This window comes from Macaca fascicularis, chromosome 2 (assembly GCF_037993035.2).
Source record: "Macaca fascicularis isolate 582-1 chromosome 2, T2T-MFA8v1.1".
NCBI lineage: Eukaryota > Metazoa > Chordata > Mammalia > Primates > Cercopithecidae > Macaca > Macaca fascicularis.
In genome coordinates, this window is record NC_088376.1 from 125,916,886 (window position 1) to 125,932,295 (window position 15,410).

Here is a 15,410-nt window from a genome sequence, read left to right on the forward strand (position 1 = left end):
TTTGAGGTTGGAGGAGATGAAACACATAGTGAAGACTCAGAGCCATCTTGAGGCCAAGGGTATTCTGTTTTAATAGCGTTCTGAAGAGGAAAGGCCACTGTTTCCAGGGGCAATTCTGGGTAGAATAGGGCTGAGTTGGGTGATAGGGGTGAGCGACTGAGAGAGAAGAAATACATTCACATTATGTTGAAGGACAGCCCTTATTTATATTAATGTTTAATTCCACCGACCTAGTTTAGACTCACTAGCTTTATGAGTTTATTTTTGGCTTTTTTTATTTTGGGAAGAGGCTCATCAGAGATTAAAGCTGCAGTAACAACATGTTTCAATATGTTGCTCCCTGGTGATTTGAAACACCCCTAGAAATCGCTCTGTATTGTGTATTGTTGTTGCCTTGCAAATCTATAACATGTATTTGACATAAGTGCTTTAATAGTGGGTGGCTGTAGTTCGGATTACAACATATCACAGTGATTTATATTTTACATTTATTTATATATTTGTTCATTTACTTGAAATTGTGAAAAGACAAAATCACATAGTGTTGAAATGCCATATACACAGTATGTCCTGACCTTTCAATGGGAAGAGGAGAACAAAAATCTCAAATTGACTGAGAGTGAATAAAGTATAAATAATCATGAATTTTAAGAACCAGTATCAAGAAATATAGAGGCCCAAGGATGGAAATACAGAGATGAAATCAGTACAGGGAAGGATTTCTCACCTCAGAGCTATTGACATTTTGGGCCACATAATTCTTTGCTGTGGGTGGCAGTCCTAGGCATGGTGAGATATTGAAGTAGGATTCATGGCTTGTAACCACTACATGCCTGCAGCACTCCCCAGCTGTTACAACCCAGAATACCTCCTGACACTGCAGAATGTTCCCTGGAATGGGGTTAGGGGTCAAAATTCCCCCAGTCGAGAACCGCTCACTGTTATTGAGAATTCATTTGCTAACATTTCTGAAGCACTGCTTTCTGTGCCCAGTGTACTGTATCCATCCTCTCAGTTGCTCCTCAAAGGCAACCTGTGAAGTAGGTATTAACCTTATCTCCCTTTGTCTGAGGAAGAAAGTGAGGCTAAGTCATTTAGTAACTGCCTTTGATCACTCCATTAGGAAGCACTAAGGGGTTGGTCTGATTTCACACTGGGGTTGGTCTGCTTTCAAATCTTACCTCTAAACTACTATGCTATTACGTAGTGTTTTTCTCAATCTTCATTTAAAGATGAATCATCTATAGTTTATGAACTGCCTTCAATCAGTTTTCCTTTCCCTTCCTTCCACAAACGTATCAGCACTAACTATACGTAAAGCAGCTGTACTAACTGAAGGCTGAAGAGGCTCTGCTGCCTACGCTCATTTTACTTCCCTAGATCCATTCTCTTCCCTTTTCCCCTCTGCTCTGCTCAGGGATGCTGATTTCTATAGACTGCTGTAACCAGCTTTCTTGCCTGATGCTTTTCTGTTGAGCTCAGCTAATGAGAGGCACCAGCAGGAGATCAGGGTGGGAAGAGAGAGAGGTTGAAGTATTTAATCTACTGACTCCTTCCTGCCAGATAGACTTTGGCACTTCTCTGTCTAAAACCACAGTTCTTGTTGAGTGGCCTGTCTTTTGTGTTCCAAGCTCTCACTGGTAACCTCCTCCCCGCCTCTACAAGCTATGGGCTCCCTGCTGTTGCTAGCCCCAGGGTGTTTCTCCATCCCTTATAGCTTTTCCTTGCTCTGTCCAACCTTTTCTAAATAATCCCTTCATTATGTACCCCTCAATTACCCAGTCTGGATGAGGCAGCTGTGTTCTGCCAGCTGTGTTCTGCTATGACTGATACAGAGGAATGAAAGACACTAATAAAGCACAAGAGCCTAACCCTTGCCTGGGAAAATTTGCAAACTATTTGGGAGACAAATTGTTCAGACCAAATAGCTAAAGTAATTACATTCTGTACATAGAAAATGTACAGCATACTAACAATAGTAGCAATAGTAAAGACTTTCATTGAGCATCTACTTTAAACCAGGGCATTCAGCCTGGGCAACATAGCAAGACCTCGTCTTCAGTTAAAAAAAAGAAAACGAAAAAAATGAGCCAGGTGTTGTGGCACGCAACTGTAATCCTAGTTACTCAGAAGGCTGAGGCAGGAAGATTGCTTGAGTATGGGAGATCAAGGCTGCAGAGAGCTGTGATTTCCACTGCACTCCAGTCTGGACAACAGAGCAAAATCCTATCTCCAAATAAATAAAAAGAAACAGGGCATTAAAGTCTTCCTCTCACTTAGTCGTGACAATAACCCTGTGGGGTGTGTGTTACTGGTCCCCTTTATGGTTGAGGAAAAAGGATTAGAGAAATTGGGTAACGTATTTAAGGACATACAGCTAGTAACTGGCAGAGTATGTTACTGAATTTAATGATCAAAGCAGAATTTAACTAATATTAACCTCAATTGCAACCCAATGTGATTTTTTTTAAAAAAGGAAACAAGCAAGCATTTTTGAGAGAACTGTTTGCAGTTGAAAAGGCACTAATTCAAATGACACTAATTTAGAAATTGTCCTTGCTCAGGCAAGGAATCAGGAACTCTTCCTGAATAAGATTCTGGAATAATTATTTCCTCTCTAATATTTATAGTCTCGGGACAGTGAAGGCTACAGTCCAAAAGGGATCACTTTTTCAAATCAAGGGCTTTGAAATTAAAGATGACTTCAATGAGTCTTTAATTCCCGTATTTTAAAGATAGTTTGTGTTCCTCATATATTATTGCACAAAATGGGTCTATCAGGGAATAAGACATTTTGACCCAAGCATTTGACCCTGCCATTTCAATGCTACTAATGTCTAAATGTCTTGATTACAAACATTAATCAGACTTAAATCAACACCGGAGAATCTTCATCAAGGCAGTTGTTTCTTGGACACATATCAGTAAGCCAATTTAATTATTTAATCAAATTTCCTTTTTTTCTGTCTCCCAAGCTGGAGAGCAGTGGCACTATCTCAGCTCACTGCAACCTCCGCCTCCTGGGTACAAGTGATTCTCCTGCCTCAGCTTCCCAAGTAGCTGGGATTACAGGTGCCCACAATTACACCCAGTTAATTTTTGTATTTTTAGTAGAGATGAGGTTTCACCACGTTGGCCAAGCTGGTCTCAAACTCAGGAGTTCAAGTAATCCACCTAACTCGGTCTCCCAAAGTGCTGGGATTACAGATGTGAACCACCGAGCCTGGTCATTATTCTTTAAGCAAGTTTCATTTCCAATTTCTCAATCTTTATTTTTATCAATTATTTTCATAGGGCTGAGCTTATTTCTTTTGAAAATCTTTTTTTTTTTTTTTTGAGACAGAGTCTCGCTCTGTCCCCCAGGCTGGAGTGCAGTGGCCTGATCTCGGCTCACTGCAAGCTCCGCCTCCCGAGTTCACGCCATTCTCCTGCCTCAGCCTCCTGAGTAGCTGGGACTACAGGCGCCCGCCACCACGCCCGGCTAATTTTTTTTTTGTATTTTTAGTAGAGACGGGGTTTCACCGTGGTCTCGATCTCCCGACCTTGTGATCCACCCACCTCGGCCTCCCAAAGTGCTGGGATTACAGGCGTGAGCCACTGCGCCCGGCCTGAAAATCTTTAATACATATTTACTTCATCTACCAGTTTTTATTCACAAAGATTTCAAATATATATTGCCACAGTGATTTTTTCATTGGCCATTATTTCTACTGAAGTTCATTTTTCTGGGTCAACCGTTATACATCTAGATTTTGTCAAGAGGGTGCTATTTCCCATCAATTTTTAGGTACTACCAACTTGATATTTCTTTTTTCCTTTTTTTTTTCTTTTTGAGACAGAGTCTTGCACTGTTGTGCAGGCTGGAATGAAATGGCGCGATTTCGGCTCATTGCAACCTCCACCTGCTGGGTTCATGTGATTCTCCTGCCTCAGCCTCCCGAGTAGCTGGGACTACGGGCACACATCACCAAATTCAGCTAATTTTTTGTATTTTTAGTACAGTTGGGGTTTCACTATGTTGGCCAGACTGATCTCAAACTCCTGACCTCATGATCTGCCCGCCTCAGCCTCCCAAAGTGCTGGGATTACAGGTATGAGCCACTGCGCCCTCCCCCAACTTGGAATTTCTAAATGTTGAACATTTCTAAATGGAATAAAATGCTGAATATATCTAAATGGAATAAAAATAATAAATGAGATAAAAAATTGCTAGCCTTATGAGAAAACTGGGGTACAAGATTTTGAGTCTGACTCTCCAGGAAAATGAGACTTAGAGAGGTCAAGAGGCAGAGAATGAGAGAGAAAAAGTAAAAGTGGAGAAAGAGAGACAGGCTGAAGCTCTCCTGGTGGTCTGGTTACCTATTCTTAAAAGTCTTCAGGGTCAAAGGGTGGGGTCAAAAAGTCCCGCTTCAGGCCCAGGTTGATTGCTATTTGTCATCATCATTCTTTATTTTCCTTAGTGGCATCCAGCTATGTCTTATTTGTATAACTTCTCTTAGGTTCCAGGGTACCATTCTCATGGTTTTCCTTCAGTCTCCCCGACCTTCCTTCCCAGCATCCATGATTTATTCCGCCTCCTTTGTTTGACGTCAAACGTTGGGGAGCGCCAGGGCCTTGTCCTGGGTATCCTTTCCTCAGTGTCCTTTCTCTTTAGATATTATCATCCAATAGGGGGCCTTAAGTGCCACCTCTTATGCAAATGACACTCAAAACTGTATCTCTAGCCTTGACCTTCCACTAAGCACTAGACTCTTAGATCTAATGCTTAATGGGTGCCTCCACCTGCATGGTGGAGTACAATATGCATCTCAAACCTAACACAGCCCAAACAAAATTCTGGACTTTTCCATCCTAAACCTCTTCCTCCTGCAGCTCAGTAAACAATACCACCATGTACTCAACTGCACAAACAAAAAATGTAGACACTATTCTTGATTTAGCTTTTTCTTTCTTTTTCCTTCACTTAATCCATCGTCAAGTTCTGTTGGGTCTATTGCCAAATATAGCTCAGATCCTACTACCTCTGTACATCTGCATTGCTGCCACTTGAGTCCTTGCCACAGTCCTTTGCTGATCAATTGTCATGTTTCCTCATTGAAATCCCAGCTCCTACTGTTGCTTTTCATACTTCCCAGATGTTAGTGATCTTTTAAAAAAATATATTGAATCATGTCACTCCTCCTGCCTGAAACATCCAATGGCTTCTCATTGCACTTAGAATAACGTTCAAACTGTTTCCTCTGGCTCAGAAATATCCACAAGAGCAAACCCCTGGGCACCTCTGTGATGTTATTACCTTTGCCCTCTTTTACTGGATGCCAGTGCCACAGGCCTTCTTTTTCTCAAGCAAGCCAATCTCAGGGTTTGTCCTATTTCAGAGCTTTTCCACAGCAATCATGGTTACATTTGCCGGGAACACTCATTCCTCTTATCTCATGTGACTGTTTCCTTTTGTTGTTCAGGTTTTAGCCTAATTGTCATCTCCCCAGACTGCCCAATCTAAAGTAGCTCCCAAGAGGTCTCTATTGCACCACCCAGCTTTAACATTATACAAAGCACTTATCACTCTCCGGTATTTTTCTTATTAATTACTTGAACAGTCTTCTGTCTTATTCCACTAGAATGTCAGGTCCACAACAGGAGGGATGAGGTTTGTCTTGCCTATTGCTGTATTTCCATCCTCTGGCACAGTGCCTGTCATATCGTAGATGATGCATAATATCCGTGAAACAAATACGTGTATGGTAATACCATACACATCAGAATATAAAACTGTGGATGTTTCTTTGATAGACTCTCACCCCCACCATTCTGAACACATACAATGACATCTTAACATAAAACATTGCTTTTTAATTTTGCTGCAATTGCCACAATATAGCCATATCACTCACAAATAATCTTTGAATACCAGGATTATTTTCGAGTGGTCCACATTGGCCTGCATATTTTTTGAATCTACTTACAGCCACAGACCAGGATGCAATTCTAACTCTGCTGCTAAGGACCTGTGTGATGCGGGTCAAGCCACTACCATTAGGGGCCCCTAATATGGGAAATGACCTTCCCTGAGATCCCTTTCAGCTCTAAACAAGCAATGGAGAGTAGCAGTCAAAAGCATGGTTTTGGTATCAGATGGACCTGAACTAAAAACCATTTTCCATGTAAGGGAACATGGGCCTCAGTTTTTCCTCTAAAAGGTAAGGACGATGATGTTATCTATGGCCAAATAATTGAGCAATTTTATTCACACAAGCACCCAATATAACTACCAGTTTATAATGAGCACTCAAAGCATATTAGTAGTAGTGGTCATATGATATTATTATTATTAATATCATCATCATTAATGAGTATCAATTTCTAAGAAGCAGCTTTTCAAGTACATGCCAACTAAATATTAAAATCATTGGGGGAAATTCTCATGAAAGTATCTTATTAACTTTTTTATTACTTGGATTGGTTTTTACAAATGGTCTGTTGTCTGTTCTTTCCCAGAGTATGAATTTCTGATAATCATGGAGAGAACAAAATGACTTCCATTATCCAGCTAAAATACAGTTCTGTAGCAGAATTAATCCATGTCTTTGCATGCTAAGTCATAGAAAACTGAATAGCTGTATCCTAAAACCATAGCTTCACTCTTGAGGGTCTTTGTTCCCTGTAAGCCTCCTTTGCTGAATATCCCACTGTCATTTCCTGGGTTTTCCACTCCCGGTCCACAAGTAGAAATGCTGCCCATTTGTGACTGTGATGGTGATTGTGAGGACGCAGGGCTCTTATGTGTGTTTGGTGCCTAGCACAGAGCTGCTCACAAAGCACAAAGGAGGCTGCCAGTTAAGCTGAGCTTTCTTCTCCCCTTCCAATTCAAATGAACCTGGTACAAAATCCAAAGGAACTGGTACTGGTGGTGGGGAAACAAACCCAGAATAGAGGAATAGTAGTTTATATAACCAGATTCTGTTTATAAACCAGCCCTTCTTAAACTGGGACCCGTGGTTCTTAGCTTTCATCAAGCTTTCTTAGAGGTTGATGCCCCAACAAAAGCTGAGTCAGTGATGTAAATTGCAAAAGGAGTTGGAGGGAAAGCACATTTGAATAAATCAAGTCAAATGCTCCACAATATTGTTAATATTTAACTAAGAGAGTAGCCTAACATTTTTACCTAATTGCTCTTTCCTCTTTTTTCCACATATTCTACCCACTCCTCCTACCAGCCAATCTTATTTAAAAAAAAAAAAAAAAAAAATCTGTAAGCCAACATTCTCCTGCACTCCTCCAGAACTGCTCATTGCATAATCACCTCTAGAGTTATCTGCTTGTCATTTCCATCTCTCAGAAGTACACACCATCCACACTGGAAGCCTCAAGAAAATGCATGCATTTGGCACTATGGATTTATATTTGTTGTTTAGAAATAATTGCAAGCCCACCATTTGTAGATTAAGGAATATGGCATATGACTGCTAAAAGCCCTGCATTATAAAGTCTTATTTCAATCCTACCCCATCCTTCAAAGCCCAGTTTAAGGCTTCCTAAGACCTTCTCCAGCAGTCACTTCTCTTCCTTCTCTGACAGGTGTGCCACCTCATGTTTTGCTCAGGCAGCTGAACAATGGCATCGATGCTGTAACTGGTAATTCACAATTCTTTCATACGGGGCAAGGGCTGGTGCTTATTAAATCCTCATCGGCTGATTTTTGTTAGAAAGCATCTTTCTCCCCAAAATGAGGACATCCGTTGTCTCTAAATTTCATAATTTAAGCAAATTAATTTATAAACTTAAAACAAAAGAAAGGACATTATGTGAGAGTATGAAACTTTACAGATACTAGTATTTATTTGTCTTTAATATTTTAAGACAGCTTTTATCTACCTCAGTGTTTTTTAATGGCTTAAATGTCTTTTACCTACTTATATTTCCTCCTAAGACTAAATAATACGTTTATCTTATCTAATGGTATATATAAAAGCAAATTACATTAAAAAGATTTTCATTATGAGGCAAAGTATTTACACAGTAACGCCAAGTAAAAGAGGCAAAATACATAATTATATAGATATAGTTTGGCTTCCACTGTTAAAAAATATTCAAAAACAACTGGAAGGAGGTACACAAAAAAGTTAACACATGATATTTATTTTTGGTGGTGGAAAGACAGGTGATTGTTAAGTTACTTTTGTATACTTTCCTGCATGTGTACATTGTATACAATGTGCATTATTTTACTATATAATCAAGTAAATGCCACTTTTTAAAAAGTCCTTTTGCCTTAATACATAAGGTGGCCTTCAAGTGAGGTGATGCTGCTCAAGCTGTCTGGCTAATACGTCCAAGTTTCATCAGTGAGTGAGGACTAGAGCTGAAATCTGAACACAGAAACTGTCACTCCTTAGAAATGATCCCTTCCTGCTAGAAAATGAGTTAATTAAAAAAGCCATCTTTTCTATTTAGAATCCGGGTAAAGGTATAATCACACATCAGGAGCCATTCAGCTTCAGATGCGCATGCAATTTCATTTTAAAGGCAGCAAAGAAAATAACTGGCATGTGCTGTTTCAGGCAACATGTGCTGTCTAGATGGTTATATAGGCATTATGCAAGTCACTCATAGGAGCAATTAAATGGTTCAAAATGCATCCTCTCTATCTTCTAAAAGAAAGCTCTTTTAGGAAATTGACGTTGGACCCCTTTCTGAATTATAAGTGAGTGGATTATGCATCTCTCCATATGAGAGAGCATTTGAAAGCATCAGACCGAGGGCATGGCTCTCCAGGCAAATGATTTATGTATGTATGTGTAAGACCCTTTTAGTTACTGACCCTCCTGAATCTCTGACTTTCTGGTAGAAATTAAATGAGCTGTTTTCTGAGGCTGTGGATGGCGGTTGATGGAGAAAGCACAGGATTAGAAGGGCACAGGACAAAAACGTTTAAACACAAACAAATGGAAAAATATTCCATACTCATGGATTAGAAGAATTAATATCATTAAAATGGTCATATTGCCTATACCAATCTACAGACTCAATGCTATTTCTATCAAATTACCAATGTCATTTTTTACAGAATTGAAAAACTATTCTAAAACCTATTTGGAACCAAAGAAGAGCCCAAATAGCCAAAGCAATACTAAGAAAAAAGAATAAAGTTGGATGAATCACATTACCCGACCTCAAACTATACTACAAGGCCACAGTAACCTAAACAGCATGGTACTGGTACAAAAACAGGCACATAAGCCAGTAGAACAGAATAGAGGACCCAGAAATAAAGCCACACACCTACAAGCATCTGATCTTCAACAAAGTTGACAAAAATAAGCAATGGGGAAAGGACTCCTTATTCAATAAATGGTGCTGGGATAGCTGGCTAATCATATGCAGAAGAACAAAACTAGACCCCTACATTTAACCATATATAAAAATAAACTCGAGATGTATTAAAGACTTGACTATAAGTCCTAAAATTATTAAAATCATAGGAGAAAACCTAGGAAATACCATTCTTAACATCAGCCTTGGGAAATAATTTATGATTAAGTCCTCAAAAGCACTTGCTATAAGAAAAAAAAATTGGCAATGGGACCTAATTAAACTAAAGAGCTTCTGCACAGTGAAGGAAACTATCAACAAACAACCTACAGAATAAGATAAGGCATTTGTGAACTACGTATTTGACAAAGGTCTAATATCCAGAATCTACAAGGAACTTAAGCAATTGAACAAGCAAAAAACAAATAACCCCATTGAAAAGTGGGCAAAGGACATGAACAGACACTTCTCAAAAGAAAACACACAAGTGGCCAACGAACAGTAGAGGCTGTGCTTTGTTTACTACCAAATCTCATATGCTTTGCCTTGTTGCCAACACAGAGTAGAAGCTCAATAAATTTTTATTGAATGAACAAATGAATGAATGAATGAAATGTGTGGAACTTTTCAATGAGAAACAGTGGCCATATATTTCTCTTATCTCTGCACACAGTTAGCACTTACTAAATTTATATTAATCTTACTATTGAAGCTTTGAAATAACAAGGTAAAAGATAGTTGCAACTGCACTAAATCTATATAGGCCCTGAAATCCACTGGTAGATGCCAAAAGTAAGCACTTGTAATATATCACCTGAGAAATTCATTTCCCCAATCCTGTCAAACTCATTGCTTTCTGGGCCAAACCACCAGTCTTTGAAAGGTGATGTGAAGATCTAAAAACACAGTAAAAATGTAACAAAAGTCACATATGTAACTTTAAATTTTTATAGCTCCCTTAATAAAGTAAAAAGAAATAGATGAACTTTTCATAATATGTTTAACTTAATATATTCACAATATTATCATTTAAAAACATAATCAGTACAAACGCTCGCTCACTTGGGCAGCACGTATACTAAAATTGGAATGATTACAAAGAAGATTAACATAGCCCCTAGGCAAGGATGACATAAATTCGTGAAGCAGTTCATATAAAAATTTCTTTTACCTATTCAGGTGATAATTTACTTTTTTAATATATAATTTCTTCTAAATCTGTGTGTTTCACATGTATGGTTCATCTTGGTATGGGCTTATAACTTTCCACACGTCTAATTCAATCCTGGGAAGAAGTTACACTATGAGAGAACCTGGATTATGGTGGTTCTCAAACTTACAATTCCTTCAAAACTGTCAAGCCATATTCTGAAAATATAACACAAATTTGTTGCTGCAAGACCATGTTTCAAATGAAGCTGGGGTATACTTTATCCTCTGTCATCCTTAGGAATTATCTCCATGAAACTTAATTGCTAAGCACAGGGAGTACCCACTCTTTTCCTCTTTCAACTGTTTTCATTACTTTAAAGATCAAAGCAATTAGTCAATGAAATGAATCACTAAAAAAATTGTAACATTTTAAAAGTTAACTCCATTTTGATACAAACTTCACAAGACAGGTTTTGTGGGACTTCCATCTTCTTTTTGGTGTCTCTCCTAGCAGAGCTAGTCAATTCCTTTGAAATTGTACTGTACTTTTTACATGTATATAGTTTCGTAAGACAAATTAAATTTCAATTTCTTAGTATTATGGGAGACTGCTGTTCTTAAAATAAATGAAGATAAAATATGTAGGTAAATATTCACTAACGAGGTACATACAAGATTAATCATGGCAACACAGATTATAATAGCCCTATACTGGAAACAAGCAAAATGCCAATGAGCAGTAGAATGGGTGAAATATTGTGTGATAGTCAATGGAATTCTACACATACTGAAAATCAACTACTGTTACATAAAAAATTTACCTCACAAATTAGTGAGTGAAGAGGCCAGTCACCGAGACATCACACTATGATTTCATTTACGTAAAGTTCAAAAATAGGAAAAATTAATCTATGGTCTGAGAAATCAGGATAATGGTGACCAGGGGTTGGGGAGAAGTGATTGGTAGGGGGGGGCAGGATGGGTCTCCTGGGGGACAGATAACATTCTGTTCCTTGATCTGGGTGCAGACTACATGGGTGTGTGCATGTAGGATTTATACAATTCTCTGACATTCATTATGCTTCAATACCACTTCCATAAAAATAATCAGACCATGAGAAAGTTAGAAGCTTGCTATCATACACTCCTGCCCCATGTGTTTCTGTTAAAAATTGGGCCTATTGTGCTGCTTCCTGCTTCTACCTTTTTGAGTTTCTAACTAAATCAAGGCAAAACAACTGATAGGGCTTTTAAGTTAAAGGCATGTTTTTCTCTGAGTTTGTGTCTTTCCTTCTCTCTGAGTCTCCCTTCTCTTTCCAGTGCCTTCCTGCACTCCCTAGGTCCAGGTATTTCTCTTCTTCAAGCACATTTACTTAAAAGAAGGAAAGATAAGTAATAACTATATTTTCCTGATTGGATGAGAACAGCTTTGGGATGTGTCTGCAATCTTCAAATTGATCTTTTTATGATGATATGAAGAACTTGAATGGTTAAAATATTTATTGTTGATTTCTCATTTCATTCTCTGATTTGGGCTGTAAGAGAGATCAATTTTTCTCTACCCACTTAACTCCTGTAGAGTGTGGCTGTGGGGGATGCATATATTTTAATAAAGCTTTAAATTAACAATTGCATGATACTCTGACCTGCTCTTACTATGAAACTTAGCATACTTATAAGAAATATTGTTATGGCCAGAAGGAAGACAAAATGTGTTATGCATACCAAAGCCTATATATAGTGGGAAAAAATCCTTTCCTATTTTAACTATTTCTGAACTGGTGTCTCTTTAGGAAAAGGTTGAGCTAACTGAAGGCTTTGGAGGCAGTCCCCAAGGAATTGACTACTTGTGGGCTTAGAGGTTGTCTCTCACTCACCACCCCCACTGATCCTCAAATAAATTTGCTTACAAAAGTGGGTATGTTATTATTCTTCCCCACCCAGGGAAGTAAGTTGGGTTAAAACAACCTTATTTCCAAATATCATATAGAAATTACAGGAGATGACTTAACAACAACAAAAAATTCAATGTGCAGCTTAGGACAGCCATTTAGAGCAAACACATTACTCTGGGGTGAGGAAAAGGAAGAAAACTTCCCCTTGATGATAACTTTAAATATCTATGTATATATTTAAAGCAGCCATGGCTAAATGAAGCCTCCCTAGCACTGCTAAATAAACACGACCTCACTACCTTTGCAGGAACCTACCTTAGTGCAGAATTGTAAGAAGTTGTGCATTCAGAAAGCCTCACACTTTTCACAGGAGAGCTTTAAAAATGCAATTTCTCTTGGAGCAAACCAAACAGAGCTGACACATAGTAATCACTCTTTTCACATTTCAGTAACTTGTGCTAACCCTCCTAGTTTTCAAATCTCTTTAGTCCACAGTAACAACGATCTGCTAGTGACCCAGATGCTAAGCTGAAGCCCAGGTTTTTCTCCTCCTTCTTATCAAAATATTCTAACCAGAGTTGTGAATGAAGTTAAGGATCTAGTAAAACTTTTTTGGTCTTTCTCCACCTCAACCTAGGAGGAATCACATAAAATAATCCAAGGCCAGGAAGTGAAAGCAAAGGCATATGAAGTCCCTAGAGCAGAGGTTACCTGGAGTCTCTAAGGATTTGAACATCTTACATCACTAGGATTTAAAATATCTCCTCTCTCTTATGTAGAGAATCAAAACTTGACTGAAGAGCCTTTGTAAACATCATGATAACAGAATATTTGATGGACACTGCACCATTTGTTTGCGTTTGCTCTCTGGCTAACTTCAGAACCTCATATCTTGAAAGGTCAGGTACACAGCATTGAGAAAGGTATATTTTTGCTGAATGATGGTGAGCATCGCAAATCAATTTCAATACACTTTCCTGAGGAACAGGGAAGGGTCTCTGCATTATCTTTCAGGAAGTCACACCATTCAACATTATCATATGAGATACAATCTACACGCCATCTTTGTATTGCCTTAATTAAGGCAGCAGGGCTCCCTGGAAAAGGAAAAAATCTACTGCACAGTTTGGATGTTTAAGTTTGTGGAAACTTTTTGATTCTTTGAATACTCTGATTTTTTTTTATTACACTTTAAGTTCTAGGGTACATGTGCACAACGTGCAGGTTTGTTACATATGTATACATGTGCCATGTTGATGTGCTGCACCCATTAACTCATCATTTACGTTAGGTATATCTCCTAATGCTATCCCTCCCCCATCTCCCACCCCATGACAAGCTCCGGTGTGTGATGTTCCCCTTCCTGTGTCCAAGTGTTCTCATTGTTCAATTCCCAACTATGAGTGAGAACATGTGGTGTTTGGTTTTTTGTCCTTGTGATACTTTGCTGAGAATGATGGTTTCCAGCTTCATCCTTGTCCCTACAAAGGACATGAACTCATCCTCTTTTATGGCTGCATAATATTCCATGGTATATATGTGCCACATTTTCTTAATCCAGTCTATCATCAATGGACATTTGGGTTGGTTCTAAGTCTTTGTGATTGTGAATAGTGCTGCAATAAACATATGTGTGCATGTGTCTTTATGGCAGCATGATTTATAATCCTTTGGGTATATGCCCAGTAATGGGATGGCTGGGTCAAATGGTATTTCTAGTTCTAGATCCTTGAGGAATCACCACACTGTCTTCCACAATGGTTGAACTAGTTTACAATCCCACCAACAGTATAAAAACATTCCTATTTCTCCACATCCTCTCCAGTACCTGTTGTTTCCTGACTTTTTAATGATTGCCATTCTAATTGGTGTGAGATGGTATCTCATTGTGGTTTCGATTTGCATTTCTCTGATGGCCAGTGATGATGAGCATTTTTTCATGTGTCTGTTGGTTGCATAAATGTCTTCTTTTGAGAAGTGTCTGTTACTCTGATTTTTAGTCCTTTAATCCCTTAGAACCATTAACTATGAGTCAAAACAACTTCCAAATCTGGAGTTTCCTTTAAAGAGAAAATGTCTGTGGTTTATTAAATAACTGCATAAAATTATTTGTTTAATCTCTTATCCCTGTCTTTAAGCAGGTAGCTTGTTCGGTATACTGTGTAAATCAGTATGAAAATTCAAGAAATTACCTAGTAGAAAGAAGCCAACATTTTGGGTCAGGGAGGTCGTTTGCTAGGTAAATTGGCACAATGTGAACATTAACACAAAGTTCAAGTAGTTTCCAAATCAATTTGATTTAGAAAAGAATGCAGATTGCATGTGGGCTTCCAAGTTCAAATGTCTACATTACCACATTTCCCTTGGAGGGAAGAAAAACAGGATGTGGTTTAGGAAGCTGCTATAAATCAACTCAAGGACCCTTTAATAATTTCAGTAATACCTGTGTGCAGCCCACATTTGGTTTAAGTGACTTTGTCCAATCCTAGGAATTTTCTAGCTTTAGGTCGATGTTAAAACTCAGCGCCAAGTCCGGAGCGAGAAAGAAACCACCTACTGAGAATTGTTTTTCTAATGTTTTCCTTAACAATTTATAATAACCACCAAGCAAGTCTTTGGATGGGGAAATTTCAAGTTAGGGCTGCCAAGTACAGTTGAAGTCTTAGCAAACTGACATTGGACCCATGATTCCACTGGTACTTAAACTTATCTGCACGTCAGAGGCCTTCAGGGACCCGCACTCGATCTACTGTATCAAAATCTCAGGGGAGGCTAAGTCAGGGACAGCATTCCTACAACTCAATAGCAAAAAGTCAAATCACCGAATTTGTAAAATAGACAGAAGACTTGACAACACACCTCAGAAAGGTAGGTGCATGAATGGCTAATAAGCACACGAAAAAGTGCTCCACATCAATAGTTATCAGGAAAATGCAAATGAAACTACCATAAGATACCACTCCACACCTGTTTGAACAGTTAAAATTAAAAACACAGACTAATGTTGGAAAGGACATGAAGCAACCATAACTCTCATACATTGCTGGGAGA

At 38.6% G+C, this 15,410-nt stretch overlaps 1 protein-coding gene and 1 pseudogene across 17 annotated transcripts in view; one reads left to right on the forward strand and one right to left on the reverse strand.

Moving 5' to 3' along the window:
- CADPS (calcium dependent secretion activator) overlaps positions 1-15,410 on the reverse strand; it is a 489,813-nt gene that overhangs the window by 421,917 nt on the left and 52,486 nt on the right. The window lies entirely within an intron of this gene.
- Positions 10,367-10,479, forward strand: LOC123572018 (U6 spliceosomal RNA; annotated as a pseudogene).